The 17,570-nt window shown below is 44.0% G+C and overlaps 1 long non-coding RNA gene across 1 annotated transcript in view; it reads left to right on the forward strand.

The window, feature by feature from the left end:
• Positions 1-17,570, forward strand: part of LOC121164114 — a 54,965-nt gene that overhangs the window by 27,537 nt on the left and 9,858 nt on the right. The gene's annotated exons all lie outside the window — the stretch shown is intronic.

A 17,570-nucleotide genomic window follows, 5' to 3' on the forward strand; every position in this document is an offset into this window, starting at 1 on the left:
GCAGCTGGTGCTGAGCCAGACTGAAGCCAGAAGCCAGGAGCTTCTTCTGAGTTTCTCACATGGGTGCCAGTGGCCCAGGTACTTGGGCTGCCTTATGCTGCTTCTCCAGGCACATCAGCAGAGAAACGGACTGGAAGTGGAACAGCCGTAGACTTGAACCCATACCAGTGCCCATAGGGGATGCCAGCACAGCAGGCCACAGCTTAACCCATGGCACCAAAATGCCAGCCCTGAAATTACACTATTTACTGCTTCTCAAAGTTGGAGCCTATGTGTGATTGAAACTCTTCTTCATAGGTTTTTCCCTTGGTGGCTGGAATATTTTTTTAAAAGAATTTTTATTTTCATTACAAAGTCAGACATAGAGAGGAGGAGAGACAGAGAGGAAGATCTTCTGTCCGATGATTCACTCCCCAAGTCCTTCTGGTGGGATCCTTGGCTCCTTCCCAAGTTTTCTTGCCAGTTGCAACCCCATACATGAGCCAAAAGCTACCTCCTACCTCGTCCAGGGCTCTTTCTCTGCCATTCTCTTTCCCCCTGTGCGAGTAGCCAGAATCCTTCTCCCTGGGGAAGTGCAAGGTTGGATTCTGCTCCTGACTGCATTTTCCTGCCTGGACTCCTTGAATTCTGATAGCATTTTAGGGCCGGTGTGGTTCCAGTCTCTGGAGTCTTCATCCTTGCCCTTGATTCATCTCATTTTACACAAACACTCCATAAACTTCTTACTAAGCTCCCTTATTCACTTAGGGTGACAATTTTGGACCTGCAGTTGTGACACTTCCCTTGCAGAAGGGCACCACTCTTGCTGCCTTAGTCAAAGCCACAGAAAGTCTTACCTGGGACCTGGTGTGGTAACCTAGTGGCTAAGGCCCTCACTTTGAATACTTCAGGATCCCATATGGGTGCCGGTTCCAATCCCAGCTGCCCTGCTTCCCATCCAGCTCCCTGCTTGTGGCCTGGGAAAGCAGTCGAGGACGGCCCAAAGCCCTGGGACCCTGCACCCATGTGGGAGACCCAGAAGAGGATCCGGGATCCTGGCTTCTGAAGCAGCTCTGGCCATTGTGGCTGCTTGGGGAGTGAATCAACAGACAGAGGATCTTCCTCTCTGTCTCTCCTCCTCTCTGTATATCTGATTTTCCAATAAAAATAAATCTTTTAAAAAAAGAAGAAGGTCTTACCTGGACGGTAAATCTCTTCTGCACACCCGTACCATCTTTGCTGTCCTCCACTCACTTCTAGAATGATAATCTGTGAAGTAGGAAGTGAGTCTCTGTTCCTCTACCTCCCTGGCTGCCCTGTGCCGGCCAGTGAGTTTTCCTGACTACCATTCTGTGTCTCGGCTTTGTGGAAGGAGCTCTTCCTGCAGCCAGAGCCTCCTCCGGTCTCAGCCACGCCAGTCCTGGGCTTCCTTAGCTGTGCATCTCCCCTGAGCACAGCCGGGCAGAGCCCACTGCTTCCTTCAGTTCCATTCTTCAGTCCTGCTGTGTAGGAGGCTCTTTTCTCCTAGCTCCGTGTTCCTGGGTGATGGGGAGGCTGTTGAGTTTACTCTCTCTGCTGTGGCGCCAGACTCCCCCTCCCAGGCCTCAATGCTCTGGGTACCTCTCAGTTCCCGGAGCCCATAATACCCGCTGGGGACTCGGTGCTTCTCTCTGTGCTGGCAAGGCTCTCCTAATCCAACTTGTGGGTCAAGTTCCTCTTTCTCATCTATTTTCAAAGTTCCCTGTTCTTCTCACGCAGTACTATTATCGCCCCAATTACAATTGCCCCTATTTCTATCTTTTCCTGCTTAAAAGCTAAATTCCTTGCTGGAGGGTCAGGGGCCACAGCTATCTTATGCCACGCTGCGGGGAATAATACAAAATAAGGAAGTAATGAAAGCTGGCATCGGTCGAACACTCCATGTCAACTCCATTATGCATGCCAATTGCATTTGTACCCCTTAGTCATAAATCGGTAAACTGAGGAATTAAGATCACAAAGTGAGGCTGGCTGCAGAGGCGTCTCCTTTGCCTCTGTGTTAACACCAGGCAGTGGCTCAGTCAGTTTGTGTCCTCTGGGAATGCATTTCCAGCTGGGCATTCTTTAGCTTCCAGCTCATTTGTGGGCTTGGCCACATCCATGGTCTGCCTTCTTCTCCAGGCTCTCTATCGGTACTCACTCAAATGGCACAGACAAGGGACCTTCCAGAATGTTCCAGATGCTAGCTGAGGCAGATTCTGACTCAGCAAAATGAGCTAAGGCCCACCTTTCTTGCACTGCATCTCAGGAGATGCAAGGAAGCAATGAAGTTGTGGACACATTTGAGGGGGTCAAGAGCTAGAAAAACTTATTACTCTGATCAGCCCTTTTCTTAGTTTGTATTGGAGCCAATACCACGTACCTTGCAATATTAAACTGCGGGTAAAATAACGTCTGTTAAGTACTACTGCTGTGGCTGAGACGTATTAGGGACTCACGGCACGGTTCATATGCCTTTCCCATTTGACTTTTCTCAATATCACGTCTGAAGATACTATCATCTGCTATCACAATGTTTCCACCAGAAAATGAAAACACCTCCTCACCCAACGTGACTCTAGGATTATTGCTCTTAAAAAGGAATCCAATCAGCGCATTTAAAATATCCTCCCAACGATATGTAGCGACAGAAGAGTAGTCATCCTCATGCCTTTGAAACTGAAATTCCCTCTGTAGCCGTCTCACCTCCGGATATTCTCTGCCTGACTATTAAAAGCTGATGATGAATCACGCTAACAAGAAACTCGTCTTGCTTCTGGGTTCTCACCATTCCTGCAAATCCGCAAATTGCCCAGAACCGCAGCTTTGAAGGCTGCCGGCTGCTCTGATTTCTATTAGGAATTTGCACTTCATCTTCCATCCCGCCATATCTTTCAGGCTTCCCCTTTAATTATTTACCAGGTACACCTTGAAAAGCCCCTGGGAGTGGGCCCTCTCAGGAGCTGCCATCCTCGGCTGTCCCCTCTCCAGGAGTGTGTTGGGTGTCACCGGGTTCCTGGGACCAGTGTGGCTCCTGCCGGTCGCCATTGCAGGGGACTCTCCTAATTTGTTGAAGGAACTTCTCATGGCCTGGAACTGAGTCACTGACATTTTGACTGACACCAAGCATGAAAATCACATTACCCTGGTTTTATAAAACCTTCACTGGCTACCTGTAAAGTACAGGATTATGTGTAAAGTCCTAGTTATTAACTTACAAGTCCTTAAATTGACTAGGGTTTGAATACCTCAGAGACATTCGGGAGCCATACATCCCCAGTCGTTTTCTTTGGTCTCACTCAATTGGATTAGTTCTTTTTGGCTGAAGACATTGAGCTACGGGGCATTTTTAATGTTTGCTCTCTACTTATGGAATTTATTAACCATGGAGGTCAGGCTGTCTTCCTCTCTGTGGGGCTCTCAGTCTCCAAATTTAAGAGGTACCTTTTCCAGGTTGCTGATTTGGTTAAAGAAGCCATAAATCGAACCACTGTGTTTCATGTTTGAATGAGTATGCTTCTCGGGCATTTTTATGAATCTGCTCTAAGAGTTTGTTTGACACACTGCAATTACATTTTGTATTATTCCACTTAATATCATTTTTGTTTTCGCATGCTGGCTCAAGACACTGTTAAGGCGAATTCATTAATTAAAGGCTTCTCATGACATACCACCTCTCTCCATCTGCTCCACAGGGCTATCACGAGGACATGGGATGCTCTATGCGCAATCGCGCAGATTCTGAAATATTAGGCATTAAATTCAATTATGTACATACGTTTTTCCTTCTTCTGGCTATTCGTCAATCACTACTGTTTCCGTGCTCGCAAATTAACATCTGAAAGGATGAGTAAGTGTCAGACACAAAGGAAAGCACAGAGATCATGGGGTTCTTGGGCAAATTTGGATTCAGCATCGCTTGATAAGGCACAAATAATGTCTGAAGTTAACAATAAAATACTGAAAAGAGGGAAAAAAAATTTAAAGAATATTGAAATAACAATCTGAGGAAAATCCCGGAAAAGACAGCTTGGAATATGACACGATTCGTGGCCACATGTAATCTGAATATAATTACAGCAGCATGCCGGTGTGGGGGCAGGGACTTGCACTGGACCCACAGATGTGGGTAGGAGTGGAGTAGGCAGGGGCAGTTCGTGGGTGTGGTAGGAGGTGGGATGACAGCAGGAAAGGACAAATCACCATGGCGCGGATAAGTTGGAGGAAGGGATTACAAATTAAATCCATTCATCTGACAGATTATTCAGAAAATAAAAAGCTAGTAAGTAGGACTTTATCACACATTTATCAGATTAAGTGATTCCTCCTCTGGAAAAAAAAAGCCCAAGGAAAACATATCTTTGACGTGTTTTTTTTTTTTTTTTTTAGGGGTTGCAGAGATAAGGCAGGCAAAGTTGGGGACATAAGGAGTTCTCGAGGGGCGTAAAAATAGACACTGTTATAGATTGTATTTTCCTTCTGTTTGGGCTTGTTCATTATTTGAAGACAAGCCACAGTCGGCCACCACAAAGGCTGCGACTTGATGGCGGATTTGAAAAGCACCTGCTGCAAACGTTTACGCGTATGAAATGGCCCTTCAAGCTCTCCTGGTAGTCACTGACTCCTATTTAGAAACAAAGGCATTCCCAATACAGCATAAGCGGTAAGAGACCAACTCAGCTCCACCCAACGTGCAAGCGCCGCCCAGGGCTCCTGTGCTGTGTTGTCTTTGGGTGTTGCTGTAAGGAGGCGCATGGAGACGGCGCATGGAGACGGCGGAGCTTCGGCTCTCTGCAAAGGCGCCATAGCACGCACAGGAAGTGTTGACCCATCCGACACAGCAGGGGCAGAGCCAGTACCAGGAACAATAGCAAGGGTTGGTGATGTGTGCTCCCATAATTCACAGGACCTCGGACAGGAAGAGAAAGCGTGTCTTTGGGATCGGAAGCCTCGAAGTAGGAGGCTCACTTTTTTAGTATATGTGCTGCCGAAGCGAGCACGAAGTAGGAGGCTCACTACTCAGAGTTTCTGGATAGCTTTGTGGCACCAGCATCACGTGGAAGCTGGGAAAAACGCAAAAGCTGATCTCTCAAACAGGAACAAGACCTTGGCTGATTCGTGGGCACTTTGCCTTGGAAGATGCCCTGGGAGTTCAGGGACTCCCCTGAACCTGGGCGTGCTTGAAAACAACAGCCGGAGAGCCCTGGGAGTCGCAGCCCAGGCTTTCGGGGTCTCTGCTGCAGCCGTGAGCTCTCCCTCAGGCTCTTGCTCGGACAGGCCTCCTAGACAGCGTGTCCAAGGGCAGGGTTGGCTTCAACTGCAAGCAAAGTGCCGCTCCTGGCTGATATGCTGCCGAGTTCTGATAGAAACATTTGAAAGGTGGGAAAGGACTGGAAAGCACCTTCTCTAGAATGGCCATATCTAGCATCCCTTGCACAGATGGATTTGAGCTATTTGATTAAAAAAAAAAAAACTATTGACATGCCAACAAACAAACAAACTTGCCTCCTTGCTTCTGCTGGGTAAGCTCATGCTTGTACAGTTTGAATTAAAAGAGATCCTCACAGGGTACAGCGAGAAGACAAGATTCCAGCATAGCATCCAAGCACAGCATCCGACAGCGCGGGCTGGAAGCACACAGCTCGGTCGCTCGGTCGTGACCCAGGATTCCTGGTGACTCAACCAGTGTAGATAACTTCTTGCCATGATCACAGTTCTTTTCATTATTCCCCCCGACCCCTTTTTCTTCCTCCTTTCCTTACTCTATCCTTTCTTTGCTTCCTTCCTTGTTTTATTTCTTTCTGCTTTAAAACAACAGTGTCGAGCCCGGCATGATGGCTCAGTGGCTAAATATTAGCCTTGCACGTGCTGGGATTCCATATGGGCACCGGTGTGCACCCCAGATATTCCACTTCCCATCCAGCTCCCTACTTATGGTCTGGGAAAGCAGTTGAGGACGGCCCAAAGCCTTCGGACCCGGCACCACGCGGGAGACCCGGAAGAAGCTCTGGGCTCCAGGATTCAGATTAGTTCAACTCCAGCCGTTGTGGCCACTTGGGTTGTGACCCAGCAAATGGAAGAGCTTTCTCTCTCTCTCTCCTTCTCTCTGTAAATCTGACTTTCCAATAAAAATAAAAATTTAAAAAATAACAATGTCTAATGGATCAGGCTAGAAGTAAACAGCTATGCTCTGACTTCCTTAATACAAAGAAGACTCACATGCCTGGGATTAACAGTGATTGAATGGTTATCAAGAATTTCCCTCCCTCCCTCCCTCCCTTCCTTCCTTCCTTCCTTCCTTCCTTCCTTCCTTCCTTCCTTCCTTCCTTCCTTTCTTCCTTCCTTCCTTCCTTCCTTCCTTCCTTCCTTCCTTCCTTCCTTCCTTCCTTCCTTTTTCTTTGTTTCTGCTTTAAATAACCACTCATTCTCATGCTAATCATAGTGAACTAAAAGCTTGCCAAAGCCAAGATGTAATTCTTCCTTCTTTCCTTCCTTCTCTCTTTCCTTCTTTCCTTTTTGTTTCTGCCTTTAAAAAAATCGTTCTTATGCAAATCCCAGTGAGCTGAAAGCCTGCCAAGGCCAGGCAGTGACTGAAGATGACACTGAAGCCTCCGCATCTCCTTTGTCTCCAGAGACAGCGTCACAAAATAAAAGACTTCATCAGGTGATGTTTTCTTCATTATTCAACATCACAATTCTGGAGTGAAAAAAAGATAATTAGACATACGGTGCTGTCGACACATAGTTTATGAGGAGCTTGTAGTTAATTAGTTATGGTAAAAGGTTTTTATATAGTCATAATTACTTTATATTTTAGAGGAAAGAAGCAAACACACATGTGTTTTCTTTTACTTGGTGACAAGTTTATGGAAGTGATGTTGATGTTTTGCTGATCCCTCGGCACCTTCTCCAGGCTCCCCAGGATACAATGCAAAGTGTCAGGAGGGGGTTTTAACAGCGCAACTCTTGTTAACTTTAATAGGAGCTGCACACCTGAAATCTTTACACATCATCTTGCTTGGCTTGGTAAGAAATTACCGTCTCCTGGGTCTCCTGAATTTTCTTTGTCTTCAGTAGAATGCTTACCCATCCACTAATTCAGAAAAAAAAAACGTGATTTTAAAATAAGAGGTGAGCTGCCACCTTGTAGCAATATGTATATTGCTACAAGGTATGTATATACACACAAATATATGTATATTTGTATGAATATATATGACTGTATATATTCATTTAAATTCCTGGAACCAGCCGCTGAAGCAGGAATGATGGCCTAAGTAAGTTTCTAGGACATACAGCTTGCTAGGATTTGCTTGGCTAGACCAGTTCCCACTTATAAAAGCTATTGCTTTTATTCACCAGGTGTATCCGCTGTTGGTTGAGATCCCAATTTTATTAAGAAATGAGAACTTCCAAGTCAGATGCATATTCTTGGTCTTGTCCTTTGTGTGTGTCCCTCTTCCTGTTGCTGAGGGGACAATCGGGTGGCCTCTGTCCTGTGCTCACCTGGGGATCCTGGAGCACAGGTTCTCTAATCACTAGTGATGTCATCCCCAAGAGAAAGTCAGGTACCAACATGCCCTTGACTGCTGAGCTTCCAGTATGCCACAAGGTTAATGTCACTGGCCAGTGTACCATCAAGGTGCAGTCTACCATGGGGCAGGACATAATTGTTTTGGTTTTAGGCGAGGACTTCATTAGAACAGAAGACAGAAACGTGTGTTGAGAAAGGTAAGTGGACTGATTTCCCACAGCTCTATGTATTAATGTCCATTGTGGACACAGCAAGTTGTCATCTGGTCAACCCCAGGTGGCACGCATGATCGTACTTTTGATTGTAGTTGATGGCATAACACTTTTCCATAGGTGTGTGGGAGCAAACACAGCATTTCTTGAGCTTTCAGTGCTGTGTGCAATATATTGTGTGGGGTGTGGATGTTTCCACTTAGTGAAGCTCTTGGCATCTCTTATTTTGGGTGCCTTGGGACAAAGTGTTCAGTGTCTCAAAGCCTTGGTTTCCTCATCTCTAAAAATGAGACCCATAAAAGGATCGAGGCAGATAGCCAATACAAGGAGATTAGTACCAATGCCACATTCCTTCCTGGTAAATGCTAACTGAATAGCTGTTGTTACCTTTAGTCTGAGAATAGGAGTTAAGTGTATACTATTAACCTCATTTGATGAATGATGAAATTCAACCTCAAGGAAGTTACAACACCTGGTGCAGATTCCAGTTCTGCTGTCAGCCTTGTCAGAAACAAGTGTGGCAAGTCCCAGCCATTCTCTTCTCCCTGGCTCTCGCCCTTGACCCTCCATCCTGACAGGTGCCTAGAATCTGGGATGTAAAGCTCTGGATCCTGGGAGGTGGTCTCCCTGCTGGCTTCTGTGTGGATCTGTAGAAACTTGGAGCCTGATCAGGGTGTCTCTGTCCTGATGGCTTCAACTCACCCAGGTCCACGTGCTTCCCCACTACACTATTACCTTCCATTGAAGGATGAGTCGGGGAGGAGAACCCTACTAGAATGTCCCCCCAGGGATTTCTCTTAGCCCACCTGACCATCTTTTGTGGTGAAAGGCTCCTGCTGTCCTGGTTTCTTTATTGATTCTCCCAATCTAGTTTCTAGTTTCAATATTGTTCTCCAAGATGCTGATATACTTATATTGGATAATCATGAAAAAACTTCCCCATTTCCCTAGTCAAAGGAAAATCTGTCAGAGTGGTCAATTTTCAATATCTCATCCATTTTTAAAAACGAACCCAAACAGGGATTGGACCCTAAGCCTCGGTTTCCAGGTTGCTAACTGCAGTTCTAGCAAATGCTTATATATGAGGGTACTCTAAAAGTTCATGGAAAAGATGTTTACTTTGTTGCCAAAAATTGAAATTGCATTTTTCATAATGCACCTCTTCCATGAAGATCTCTACATAAGACAAATGTTTACCCTGTAATCTAGAAAAGAAAATTCCTGTTCTGTGGAAACATGTTAATAAATTAGGGTTTTTTATAGTCAAACTGAAGGGACCAAGTAAATTACATTTGATTTGGAGCATGCAGAAAGTCTGAGCAAGTGAGATCAAATAGCATATTATGTTGTCTTTAATGTGATTTCTATCTTGCACCTTAATTTACATCAAGAATCTAAATGTGTGAGTTGGATGTGAAATTCCAGTCGCAAGAGTTATGACACAGTTCATGACACAAGGGTTATGCTTTAGCAAAGAGGAGGCATTTTAAATGTCCTTGAGATAATGGAGACAGTATCTACTATTTCTGTGTATTTTTAGTTGAAATATTTTTAGCTGTGATTCTAATCACCAGCAGTCATCCTGTAATCCAGGAAGCAAATACAAAATAATGCTTAGCAATAACCTGTTAGTATCTCTTCTTAAAGAAATAAAAGTTCTTGCAGATCCGAGATAACTGGCTTCAAACGTTTGTGAGCCTTCGGATCTAATCAGCCTCTTCAGCTTGTTTTCATAAAACATCCCAATATTGACCATTTCTGTTTATGTGTTCTAATTAATTCTCAATTAATTATGCTAATTTACTCTAATGGCTAATTACAAAACCACAGATTAACCTGGCTGTTTGGGAGAGCAATGTTTCTGTTAAGTAAGCAGGGACAAATTGAGTAAGTCAGAGCAGCGGCAGGGTTCGCTCAATTTTGTTGGTGGTTCAGGAACAGTGAAACCTACAAACTGTCTAATGCAGCTGGAAAACTGTGCGGTCATGCCTCCCCTTCATTCCCATCTGCTTTGTATCCTTGCTCTTCAATATCCTGAAGTTTTCAAAAGCGATTTAAACCATGGTGAGATCATCTGTAGCCATAAGACTACGTCTTACTGAGACATGTTGCCTGTATCTGCTAAGGCCATGGGGAAGCCACAGAATTGCTAGACCTGTTGACTGGGAGGGTATTTTAAAAAGTTTGCAGAAAGAATTTAAAGATAAATTTGTTTTAGAATAAAAAAAGTGGAATTCATGCCTAATGCTGTCATAGTATTAATTTTTCAAGAGCTTTTTAAAATACCCTCCATATGCCTAGATTTTAAAATATTCGCATGAAAATAGATTTATCCTTCAACTCAACTTTCATTGGCTTTTTGAAGTCACTGATATTGAAGGGCACTAAGAAGGGATCGATGACCTTTGCTGAATCCCAACTAAAGACGGAAAGAACGTACACACACCGAGGCTGTGGCTTGAACAGGATGGAGCAGTGTCTGGCAGAGGCTTGAAGACACGTACGAGAAAAGGAGGGGCAGCTAGTGGAGTCTGTGAGGACTGCCATTCTTTGCCATGGTCAGCAGGAGCATCCCACTCCAATCTTGAAGATGCTGTTTCTCTATGGTCTTACCTCATATTCATTCAGTCAACCAGCTGGTACCCACTCTGTGTGTGTGTGTGTGTCCATTCCCACCCGGTCGGATGTGTCAGCGCTCAAAAAGGTCTCACTCACCCAAGCAGAGGTGACGGAGCTCACAAGATTTTTCAGCAGAAAATTGCTACTTGGAAGATGTGACTTATCAGCAGGAAAACCAGATGGAACAGAAATGCCAGGAAGGAGGTCTGGAGGATTGAAAAGGGCTTAGTTCTCTGAGTACTGAGTACTCAGTCCTCTGAGGATATGACTTACTCAGCCACACTGCTGACTCCTGCTCCATAGGCTCACTAATCCTAGACTCACGCGTGAAAATAGTTCAGGAGCTGGATATGGTGGAATAGTTTATGCCGACCTGTGGCAGCGAGAAAAGGGCCACTTTACCTCCTTGTAGATCAAGGAGAAGTGTTTCCATTAAGCGACTAGAGGGGAAGCCATCGGGATTTGAGGTGGTCTGTATTTCCCCTCAAAAGGCTTGCTGACTTTGTTTAAGTTGCCTAACCTACTTTAAAAATTTTTATTTTTATTGGAAAGGCAAAGAAGATTTACAGAGAAGAGAAACAGAGAGAAAGACTTTGGGTCATCCTCTACTGCTTTTCCCAGGCCACAGGCAGGGAGCTGAATGGGAAGTGGAACATCTGGAATACGAACTGGTTTCCATATGGGATCCCAGCGCTTGCAAGGTGAAGATTACCAATTGGGCTATCACACCTGGCCCCCTTACTTACTTTTGCCTCTAAAGGAAATGAATTCTCTTCTTCAGAAGTAGAGCCTCCACAGACCTGGGACACTGTGAAGAACAGCAAACAAACATTTCAAAAGTGCTTCAAATATTCAAAAGGGAATTTACCACATTACAGGCAACAACAGTACTGGCAATGGGAATCGCTGCCAGGCAAGAGTGAAGCAAAGCAACAAGCACCCATCATCCCTCTTCTACAGTTAAAGCCATCGTGCAGTTGTTCGATGGTAAAACTGATCTTGTAAAGTTTTAGTCATAAACTCTACAATCTTATGGCTATCCATTTGCGCAAATCATGAGGTATATCTCTGCCGTAATTTAAAGCTACAAAATGAGCCATAACTCATTTAGTGTTGACTTCCAAATAAGAGCAATAAAGTCAAAGAAGAAATGAATCATGGCTACGTTGAAAGCATTAACTCCAAAAAAATTCTTAAGAATGAAATATTAGTTTTTTAGTATATTGGGATGAATTCTTATTTGCAAGCCTACCATCTGAAGCATCTATTTCGCGACAGAAAGTGCAGCAACATGCTTAATCCTGCTTGGTAATCTATTAGCACTAATCAACATTACTGTTTTCCAACCCTAGCTTGTTTCACTCCGGGGCATTTCAAACGACCTAAAAGGACTCTACAAAATTCTCCTCAAGTCATCAAACTAAATCAATTTTAATTCCCATTAATGTTAAAAATATGTACGCTGCATGAAGATTAGCAATAGAAGATATTAAAACATCAAACGAACAACTTAGAGAAAGATTTTAACTCATGAGCCAACTTAAGTGAGGCTTTAGGTAATACTTTTTAAGCCACAAACTGTCAGAAAATAGGAAATTAGGCCTGAAAATCCTGGACAATTTTCGAGTTTTAAGTCCTCAAATTGTATACTGAGGCCTCCTGACGGCACACTTTTCTTTACATGTACAGACTTGCTCTGAACGCGCTTACAAACGCCCTGGTTCTCTCACAATTCGGCAAGGGCGAAGCCTTGCTGCTACGTACTGCTCCATGCTTTACACTGGATTTTCACCTGCAGCATCTTACCTGATAAATATTTCTGGTGACACAGCTGGCAGGCAAGAAGGACCCACAAGTCAGTCTCAGGAAAAGAGCTCTCACTAAACTTCAACTCAACAGAGAAGGGTGATCCAATAACACTGACTTTAACGCCAAGATGCTTCACAAATTTTGTGAAAACATAGAAGTGAGAGATAAGTTTGTTTTGGTGCAAGCATTCCTTGAAATCCATGCAATTGAATGAACTTGAGAGTATCATAAGAAACACAATGCTAAAGGAAAAAATAACGGGTGAGTTCTGGTTCAGGTGGAAAATGCTAGTTCTACCTCCTGAAGAACCACAGAGGATCTGCATTTAATTTACAGACCTTATTGTCAGTAAACTTCACAACAGGGTGGGTATGATGACTCAAGCTATTGAGTTGGCCTCAAGCTCTTCCTGCAGGTGGAAGACACAAAGAATCATGAACAGGCTTTGAAGGAATTTCTGGTTTCCTGTATGAGGGTCAAACATCACAGAACCAATTCTCCTTAGTTATTCAACCAACAACTTTTTTAAATGTCTTCAACTGCCTTTGATCCTGGCCTTAAAGAAGTCATGGTTTGGCCTGGTATGGTAGCCTAGCAGCTGAAGTCCTCACCTTGTATGCCCCAGGATCCCATATGGGCACTGGTTTGTGTCCCAGTTGCTCTACTTCCCTTCTATCTCCTTGCTTGTGGCCTGGGAAAGCTGTAGAGGATGCACCAAAGCCTTGGGACCCTACACCCATGTGGAAGACCTGGAAGAGGCTCCTGACTCCTGGCTTTGGATTGGCTCAGGTCCAGCCATTGAAGCTACTTGGGGAGTGAACCAGCAGATGGAAGATGTTTCTCTCTGTCTCTCCTTCTCTCTGTAAATCTGACTTTCCAATAAAATAATTAAATAAATGTTTTTAAAAAATAATCTACTTGACAACATCTTTAAAACTAAAGCAGAACAAATCTGATTTAAAAAATAGAATGATGATGATTCCATACACACAAAGGGCTTTGTCAGGGAAAATGCCTCTAGGGATTTTTGCTTTGTGTAAGACAGATTTTATATCAACTGCAAGAACGTTTCTGCAGCTCATTTATTTTCCTTATCAAATACTTCCTCAGCACCGACCACATGCCGATGACTAAGTGCTTGACAAAGAGGAACTCCTTCTGTAGGACAGGATCCTGGCAGGAAGTTGATGGGAAGCTCACAGAGGAGCATTTGAAGGGAAGTGGAGCAGCCGGGACATGAACCAGTGCCCATATGGGATCCTGGGGCATGCAAGGTGAGGACTTCAGCCACTAGGCTACCATACCAGGTTCAAGTAGATGAGTTTTAAAGTTACCTTTCCCTCCTATGATCCCATAGGATTTTTTTTATGGCTTTATGCATTATGATCATTAAATGGGATTATTTTTCCCTTTTGAACATTTCTTTATTATCCTTCTCCCCTCCACCCTTTACCACCATGTATTTCTTTGGTTTCTAAAACTACTGGGAATGTAACCAGCTACTCTTTTCCCTCATCACTAGCCTATATAGCAGCATATCAGAGATCTCTCTATACCTTTAAATGTATCTGATAGAAGTAGTAGATTTGTTGATTTTTTTTTGTTTGCTTGTTTGCATGCAAAACAAGGGGTCTTGCATGTTGACTAACATCCTTCTTATCCCTCATTTCCTGAGTCTGAGCTTCTGGGGTTTTGGTGATAAAATCATCAGACAAAAATCAATTATGCTGGGCCTGGCATGGCATGATAGCCCAGAGGCTAAATCTTCACCTTGCTTGTCTGGAATCCCAGAGGCCCTGCTTCCCATCCAGCTCCCTGCGTGTGGCCTGGGAAAGCTGTAGAGCATGGCCCAAAGCTTTGGGACCCTGCACCCGCGTGGGAGACCTGGAAAGAGTTGCTGGCTCCTGGCTTTGGATCGGCTCAGTCCCAGCTGTTGCAGCCACTTGGGGAGTGAATCAGCAGATGGAAGATGTTTCTCTCTGTCTCTCTTTCTCTCTGTAAATCTGACTTTCCAGTAAAAAGTAAATAGATCCTCTTTAAAAAATTATATGTTTCTATTTCAACAATAAATATTTAAAAAACACTTATTTGAAAGAGGCAAAATATATGATATTTAAAATAAATTCACAAATTTTAGAAAGTATTTTATTTTTATTTGGAAGCAGAATTACAGAAAGAGAAGGAGATTTTCTATCTGCTGGTTCACTCCCTAAGTGACCACAAAGGTCAGAGGTGGAGTGGTCTCAAGATGGGAGCCAGGAGCTTCTTCCACGTCTTCCATGTGGGTGTGGAAGCCCAAGAACCTGAGCTATTTTCCAATGCTTTTCCAGGCCATAAGCAGGTAGCTGGATTGGAAGTGAAGCAGCTGGGAAATGAACTGGTGCCCACATCGGATGCCAGCACTGAAGGGGAAGGATGAACTGTTACACCATCCTGCCACCCCAAGAAGTAACTGACAGGAATGAGAATAGAATTCAATGAAAGAAAAGACACACCCTTCAGTAAGAAAATGGAGCAATGTCAGGAACAGATACATTAAAGGCTGTCTAGCAAATGAACAGAAAATCAGTCTTGGTAGAATCAAGGAAAACTAACGTAAGATCATAGCAGAGATCATTCTAGATCCTGGAATTGGCGCCCAAATGAAAAGTTCCGAGAATCTCAAGTGCTGCTGGGGATGAGAGAGAGTGGGAGTCAGCGTAATGAGGAGCGAGGTGTGTACTGACGCGATCACGTGGGACAGACCAGCTGGCACCATCCAACCGAAGTGCACACACCCTGCTGCCACCAGAGAATCCACGCGCACAACAGCCATCCCCCGCCTGACCGGCAGAGTCTCCTGAGGCTGGCAGAAGCGCAGCACTCTAGGGTGGGCGTTGGGCTCAGTGGTCTGCATGCTGCTGTTATGTAGCATAAATGTTTCTAAGATGAAGCTGACCTCCCCCCTGTAGTCACTTTATTGATTTCTGCTCTTTTTCTCCTTTTCATTAATTTGGATTGGCTTTGCTCTTAGCACAGGACAAGTCCAAAGCTTTTAGTTTTAGTCCATGCTTTTTTTTTTTTTAATGTAAGATTTTCAGGTATAAGTTCCTTCTTGTAGTGCTTTAGCTGCAACCCACACATTTTGCTACGCTCTTTTCACTGTCATTCAGTGAGCAGATGTTGTACAGCAGGTAACCGGCTTGGGAGGGTTAGGTTCTGTACCGGATGGAGTTCCTGGCTCCTGGCTTCCGCCTGGCCCGGCCCCAGCTCCAGCTGTTGCAGCTATTAAAGGAGTGAACTAGCAGATGGGAGAGTTTTTTCTTTCTCTCTTTCTCTTTCTGCTGCTCTGCCTTTCAAATAAATGAAGAAATAAATATGTAATATACATTCTAATTCCACTTTTGCTTTCTTCTTTATATAGCATTGTATAAGCATTATATAGAACATGCCATTTAATTTTTACTTTTTTAATGGGCATCCAGACCCACTTCCCCCGCCCGCCCCATGGATTTCATTGTGCTAAGGGACACACACTGCCTTGCATTCTTGCACGTATCTTCCCAAACGCTGTCTGCCCTACTGAGTTCTCTGGGTGCACTTGAGCAGCGTGTGTACACAACTGATGTGGAGTACGGAACTCTGACTGTCGCTGGGATTGAGGCCTTCGATAGAGTCCTTCGAATCTCCAGCACACCTGGTGGACTTATTGTTTAGCTTTTAAAATCAGTTCTTCAGAAAGCAGGCTTAAAATCTCCAGCTACAATGGTGGATTTTCTTGTTTCCTTCCTTTTGTCAGGTTTTTATTTTATAAGCATCAAGGGAATGATCAGATTTGTATCTTCAAGTTGCTTGTTCACAAATAGACATACAGGTAAAGGGTACTCACCTTCTGCTTGTTCCCCAGATGCCTGGAGCTCACTGCAGGTGTTTCTTGCGGCTGGCAGGTCCAAGTACCAGAGCCGTGAGATGCTGCCTCCAGGATGCACAGTGGTAGGGAGCTGAAATTGGAAATGGAACCAGAACTCAAACCCAACACTGTGATGTGGGATGCAGGTGTCCCACTTTTAACCGATGTGCCAAGTAAATGACACACTTGTCAATTTAAAAAATTGATACGTGTAGTCTAATAGTATTGCTTACAATGCAATATTTAAAATGTAACCTGAAACTGTATTTTAAGTAGCCTGTCTCGCCTGTGACATTTATCATATACATTACATTTTCATGTGCTAAATCCCCTTATTTTTCTATTTGATTTTCTCTTCTCCTTCTTAATGATATGCATGTTTGATCTTTTGATATTTCCCACACATTCCCTGAAGCTTTATTCATTTTTCTCAGTATCTTTTTCCCATCTGTTTTTCAGACTGCGTTATTTCTAATGACCTGTATTCAAGGTCTCTGATTTATTCTTCATCATGGCTGTTTGCTGTTAGGTTCATTAAGCAAGATTCATTCCAAATAGTGTGACTTTTGGTGGTAGACTTCGATTATTTTCTGCATAGTTTCTAACTCTTTTAAAAAATATTTATCTATTTTTTATTGGAAAGGCATATTTACAGAGAGAAGGAGAGACAGAGAGAAAGACCTTTCTTTTGCTGGTTTACTCCCAAAGTGGCTGCAATGGCCAAAGCTGAGCCATTCCTACGACTTCCTCTGGGTGTCCTAATTTGGTGCAGGATCCCAGGACTTTAAGCCATCCTCCATTGCTTTCCCAGCCTATAAGCAGGAAGCTGGATGGGAAGTGGAGCAGTCAAGGACATGAACTGGTGCCTATATGGGACCCTGATGTTTGCAAGGAGAGGATTAGCCAAATAAGCTAACACACTGGACTCCATAGTGTCTAATTCTTTACTGACATTTTGCATTTGCTAATTCTTTACAAATATCTTTTCCTGTATGTTCATAAGCATGGTCATCGTAGCACCAGGCTCCATTGATTGCCCTTGAATCACAATTTCTTTTCTTCATCTTATATCTGAATAGTAACTAGGACTTCGTGAATGACATGTTTTTGGGCTTCTGGATTCTGTTATGTTCCTGTGGAGAACACTGATTTCAGCTTTACGCAAGCAGCCAACTTAACTGGCTTCAAGCCCTGAACTGACTTCGTTGCAGTAAGTGGCAACAGTAGCAACAAGCTCTGCTCAGTTCTTTAAGGCAAAGCTGAGCTACTTGGACGCACAGCTCAGGAGGCGGCCAGTGAACGGAGCAGAGCTTACAGAGGAAGCCTCTCTCTTTCCAAGATGCTTCATCCCTTGCCAGTCACTGTGATCGCCTTGGATTCCAGCTCCTGGCACTTCATGCTAGTAAGGTGTTCTAAGTCCCCTTCTTTTGGGATGGGATTGAGTCCTGCTCTCTAGGAAACAGCTGTAACCATGGGAAACATACCATTGCCATTGCTTTCTTTGACATGC

The sequence above is a fragment of the Ochotona curzoniae genome, unplaced genomic scaffold, assembly GCF_017591425.1.
Source record: "Ochotona curzoniae isolate NIBS_2020 unplaced genomic scaffold, NIBS_Ocur_1.0 contig_66, whole genome shotgun sequence".
NCBI classification, from domain to species: Eukaryota; Metazoa; Chordata; class Mammalia; order Lagomorpha; family Ochotonidae; genus Ochotona; species Ochotona curzoniae.